This window comes from Lepisosteus platostomus, chromosome 1, assembly GCF_059453375.1.
Source record: "Lepisosteus platostomus isolate fLepPlt1 chromosome 1, fLepPlt1.hap1, whole genome shotgun sequence".
In the NCBI taxonomy this organism is placed as follows: Eukaryota; Metazoa; Chordata; class Actinopteri; order Semionotiformes; family Lepisosteidae; genus Lepisosteus; species Lepisosteus platostomus.
Window position 1 is genome coordinate 50,345,991 of NC_142611.1, and position 6,464 is coordinate 50,352,454.

A 6,464-nucleotide genomic window follows, 5' to 3' on the forward strand; every position below is an offset into this window, starting at 1 on the left:
CAAAGCCATAGATACTGTATATTTAAGGTACCAATGTGCATTGTATTTTTCAAAATGATCATGTCAAATACAATACAGTAGGTTTCAGAGGCAAAAAGGGAAATAATTAAAGTTGTAACCCCTCTCAGGGCCATATATTGTAGAGATTACAGAAAAGGGAATGCAGATGTGGCCTAACCTGGGTATAGAATTTCACCATGACCTGTTCAAATCTAGAGTCCATGCTGCCATCTAAGCATTTAATTCCAGTCAAATGCCTAAATATCAACAAAGATTAAACCAATAAACCAATCTGTTCTTTTCCTTGTAGAATCATATATTTCACTTGTTTTTCTATCTAGTTTAAAGGTCCAAATACTCTTTCAAGTAAAGCTTTTGGTAGATCTGCACAAAGATTTGCTCTGATTGGCATTAATTTAGCCTCTCAGTTGAAGAGCAGCTGTGCACACATTTCTATCATTTCCAAGTGCATAATTCCTTTTTCACACTCGATGAAGGAAAGCTTGACCTTCACTTCAGAATTGATGGGAAATGCAGTGGGCACAGATGTCACTCTGTCATTTGCAGATACCACACTTTTATTGCTTCATTCACAGATTGTGTTAGGATCGTAGAACAGAAGGAAGCAGCAATGAGGAAAAATCATCCTGCAACTCTTCCGTCAAGTTTTCATAATTTTATCAATGGCTTTACCATTGCTCAATTCCCATAAGAAGAGCTTTCCCCAAAATAAGTGAGGTGTCTTCACACACAAGTCTCCATGTAGTACCCAGACTTTGCTTTAATCTGAAGTGCAGAGCAGAAAACTTAATAGAAAGATAAGACAGAAAGAAGAATCAATTCCACTGACAAACTTTTTGCACTTTGCTTACAGTTTTGATTTGTACTCAGAAAATCAATTTTGTTCTCCATGACAAACAAGCATTTTTTAATGTAATTATGTATGCAATAATGATAATGATAATAATAATAATAATAATAATAATAATAATAATAATAATAATAATAATTAGACTGCATTTACTGTTCACAGGATTACACAGGATTACCAAATAATAAGAATAATAAGACAAGGATAAGACTGGACAAGGATGACTGATGCAGACATATTAAACTTAGTTTAAATAGATTTAAAGCCAAAGTGTGTTGTGGAAATCATGCAAATATTTTTGGTAAAATGATTTAATATGAAGTGTGTTTCATTGATCTGAAATAAGTAAAAATTATAATATTGAGCTTTGCTTTCATTCAGGATGGACCAATATGTTAACAGCATTTGTCAGTTAAAGGTGTTCATTTGCCATTAAGCTGGGCTCAGATTGCTCTCAACAAGTAAGAAGCAGCACATCCCGGTATATCAAGTTGGTTTTGGCTGAAAGAAACAACAGGCGGGAAGCAGTAAAAGGCTAATCAGATTCTTTAATTGGTGCCTTGGAAACCTGACAAAGATTGAATTAAATGACTACGAACCTCTTGTATTAACAACTGTGATTAACATGTGACCATCTTGTAGATCAAAGAGAACGTGGCCCTGTCAAAATCTGGACTTTACGTCAACAACGTGGTGGTTCGTTCAAAACAAGTAAACTACCATTATGTTACTGACTAAAAAAGACCTGAATGCTGGAAAACAAAAGCCTCTAATTGTGCCACTGAGATTCTCTGAAACAGCAAGTAAGCTGGAGCAAAATGATAAAGACCTTATTATAAGTTCCTCATGCTTTGTTTGCTAAGATGTTACCAAATCTTTGCCTTGTAGCAGTGTTCTTCCTTAGATTTTAAATTAATACATAATGTTAGTTAAACACTTGGGGATTCATTCAGAAAATATGTATAATGGCTAGGGCATGCTTTATGGATGAAGTGGTGCTATCTGCAGTTTCTTTTTCTCCTCACTTGAACCTTTCCATTACATCATTAGGTAAAGGTTTATCTTAATCTCATCTGTCCATAAAACATTGTTCCAAAACTGCCCTGGCTCGTGTCTGTAGCTCTATGCATGTTGTGAAGCATGGCAGAGGTCTTGTCATGACCTGGGCATGCACAGCCACCTCTGGAACTGGCCTACTTGTCTTTCTTGATAATGGATTTAAGTGACTGTAGTATAGGCCTGGCAAAGCATCTCAAACAATAGCTAAATATATTGGTAATCTCAGTGAACTGCAGACTTAATGCAGCTATTACAGGGATATGCAACCAAATACTGTGTATTGCACTCTGAAATGTACTTAAAGTGAATATGACCCAGTATTTATGATCACTTGATGAATGGAATTTTCAAACTGTCCTTGTCATTCATATCAATCTCATGGTCACAATTGTATAAACTGCTTGACTAGAAAGCAAAAATAAACAGTTTTGAGTTTGCTATCTCAAAACTTTTGAAAGGATTTTATATACACAGTATACAATATACATCCATTTATATTATCACATCTCGTTCGATAAAAACGGATCCAATTCAGGGTCACAGTGGCCTGAAGCCTATCCCAGGAAGCACCGGGCACAAGGCAGGATATGCCCTAGACTGGATGCCAGTCAATCACAGGGTACACACACTCACACTAGGGCCAATTTGTTCAGAACCCAATTAACCTACCATATCTCTTTGGACTGTGGGAGGAAGCCAGAGCACCTGGAGAAAAACTACACAAACACAGGGAACAGATGGGGAAAACACCCCAGAATTGTGACTCCAGAGCCCCAGCACTGCGAGGCAGCAATGCTAACCACAGAGCCACTGTGATGCCCCATCGATATATAGTATACTCAAAATTGATTTATATATATTTATATATTTTATTTTGCTTTATAACAATTGATGTTTGGGATTCAGTCAGCTCAGTATTGATGTGTTTACAGGCAGAGGATGAAATATGTCATGACTACTAAATAATTGTGAATAAAGGTGACATTTCTTCAGGGACCTGTGAGAAATACAATCTCATGTGCAGTTGACTCTCTCTCACTTCTGTCACACTCCCATTTTGTTCAGCTCCTTAAGCAAAAACAGAGCTACTGAAAGAAAATATAGGGAATATTGTCGTGTGTGAATCACACTTGGGATTTTGTCTTTGGCTTCAGTCTACTGATATATCCTTTTATAAGGAAACCTAGCCTGCTAGTTGCACTGCAGTGTACTGAACCAGGACAAGAACGAACCCCAGTGAAAGATTTCATATTAATTAACTCCTTCCTTTTCAGGATAGCAGAAAAAAAGCATGTTTTCAAGACCTCATTTCACCCAGTTGCTGTAAAAAATCCAGAAAAGGGGATTTTTAAAACTGTGAAGGTTTGAGAAACTGTGTGAAGAACTGAAAGGGTGATAACTCCAAATAAAGGCAAATGCTTTTAACTGCACAAGGACTGACAATGAACATTTCTCTGACCTCTGAAGAGAGAAGCATCAAACTTCAAGGTCTAATTTAAGCATAAATTAATGTCTTTGTTTTGGTATTTACAGAAGATCAGGATTATGGTTCCTTCACAACACATACAGTACCAACAGCTACAAAGGTTGCATCCATTGTGAGGACTCAGGAAATCACTTACTACAATGGTGGGGGCTCTGCTGCATACAACTTGGTTATTTTTCTGAACTAACAGTGTTCTGGGGCTGTCAGCTCATTCTTTCAGCACTGGGAACATTGTTGCCAAGAGTGTCGCATTGTTGAACAACAGGAGATCAAGCGTACTAACCCTTGCTAAGTAATAAAACACACAATGTTATTGTAATTTTTAAGTTAGTCTGTTTCAGTCACAACCATCATGCTTTAACATTTAGTCCAATATCCCCTTGAAGATTTTACAATAGACCTCTCCAAAATCCTGAATTGACCGAAATACTGGAATTTATTCAAATTCAGACATGCCAGTTAGTGACTCAGCTTTGAGATTTCTGACAACTGCTCCAGAATTTGTTTTTCTCATGTTCGTACTACATCAGTCATGCCTATACCTCAGAAAGCATTATACTGATGAAGAGAGAGCTATTATTTTTGTGGCATCTAAATTGGGTAATTCATTTATAAATTAAGGTCATGAGGAGGAGGGATGTATTTGTTTATAGAATTAAAGTTGCTACGCAGAGAACAGAACTCTGCTAGGTTACGTTTGAGTGTATTAGATTGCAGTACTTGTATACATTCACTAGGTGGCGTTTACTCAACTCACATTTAGCAGCGCTCTACTCAGCCTTTCAGTGTTTCCTTTTCTGAGCATTATCACTCACAGGAATATTGAAAGTTTTACTAGTTCATGAAGTGGATGATTCAGGATTACTGGACACATATGATGGGAAAAAAGTCTCTTCCCAGAAAATTTTCAGGTATACTAATGGAAACTATAATTTAATTTAATAAAAATATCAATTAATTCCATTGAGTAATTTTCATCTGACGGATCCCACTTTTAGGTTTGAGCGTCGTGCTAGCTTTTTTGTCATGCAGTTTACGAAACTGGTTGCAACTGGTTTTAGTTCCACTTACACATAATGTAAACTGTATATTTTAGAACAATATAAAGCAAAAATAATATATTTCATTTTTTAACATTGTTTCAAGTTATATATAATTTTCTCAACTTTTTTTCATCTTTTCGTCCATTTATAGAAATAGAACTGATATATAGAACAATACTAGTAGTACAACAACTACTACTAATAGTAATAATAATCATTAATTTATATAGTTGAAAACAGACCAATGTTACGCAGAAACCGGTAAAGAATGAAAAGGGTGATCAATAAAAAATAAAGTTGAGTTATTTAGAGTTACGAGACACGTTGAGGTTGAACACAAAATAAAGTAAAATATAATCTCGATAATAAAGCACTGTTTCAGTACTCTAATGTATTACGATTACAAGGTAATTTAGCGATTTTGTTTTCTTATCGCGAGACACTTGCTCTGAAATTTCTGATTATGCACACTGATACAAGTTCGTATTTTTTAAAATATTTTTCTGCAAACACAGTGAGTCCAAAGCAAAAACATAACACTGTTATAAGACACGCTATAAACTGAAAGTAGTGAGAAATGCCAATTACCACGCACTGGTATGGCGTTTATATTGTATCTCTTTTATGGTTCGTTGATGTTTGTTTATGGTATAAAGTAAAAATAAGAGTAAATGATACACACCTAATTTTGTATTCATATATATTGTGTTTCACCAAACACCAAGATCAGCAATGGATTCTATAGACAGAATGTTTTGGGTATATGGAGTGTGGAAGACTATATCCAGACTTCCATAAAGAAATGGCTGAATGAGATTCTTGGGTCAATTATCTACTAACTACTACAAAGTGACCTAGATGGGCCAAATGGCCTACTCTTGTTAAAACTTTTCTTATAAAGTAGTATATGACCACATTTAATACACCAGTGCATTTTATACACTAAATATGGTATTATTTACCTGAATACTGTAATTAATATCATTAATACCACTGGGCCTCTGTCCTAGATAATAATATAGAATTGTAGATAAGAGCTTACATCAAAGTAAGGGCCATCTGCCCATTTCATATAAACCCGATTGCATTCCTGTCTGCCTATTTAAGGGAATTAAATAATTCCAAATAGACATGTGTCAGGCTAATCCATTCTGAACCTAACCTGAACCTTTACTGGGTTCAAGGTATAACATATCGCATTTTGAGATTTGGGGGATGCAGGAAAGCAGCCCCTTAATTCATCTGACAGCAGCGTCTCTGGTATCTTTGAGCCAAAGTGAACATATGTCCAGCACAAGCAGTAAAGCCTTTCATTAGATGGCCAGACAATCCCCATATCTTTTTTTTTCTTCTGTCCCCTGAATTGCAAGCACCTGCTTAATAGAAGAACTCCCATCTGCATGTATTAGTACCAGTCACTCACCAAATCGTTAAACAGTTTTTATATTTTGTCATAGGCTTTAAGAACCAGTAATTTCTTTATGCATGACTGGGATCATCAGCATTAATTTGTCTGAAATAACAGCTGAAGGCCTGTTTAATTACAATGCTCAACTTTCTGCAGTGAGTAATTACCATGGACATTCAAAATAAATCTTTCTGGAATCTTACAAATATTATGTGGGTAATAGTCACAAATATCTCAACATCTGTGTTCTGCTGAAGACACAATGAAAAAACTGATGATAAGCTCTAGTTTTAGTCAATTTCCCAAGTTGGGATCTAGGGTTTTTCCACCCTAATACTAAGTATACCACCAATGACACCTGATTTACATTGCATTTTTATTGGAAAATTACTTTCATGCTCATCATATTTACAGTTTGACTTGGACCGGAAAGTGCTTTTGTAACTGATTTGGAATTCATTTTGGGTGGTTGGGAATTATTTTATTGTGGGGTATATGGAGAAACAGAAAATGCAGTTACAAACCCTGGTGAACAGTGCATTTTAATCAAATTAATTATTATTATGGTAATGAAGTGAACACCTTTACCCTAATATA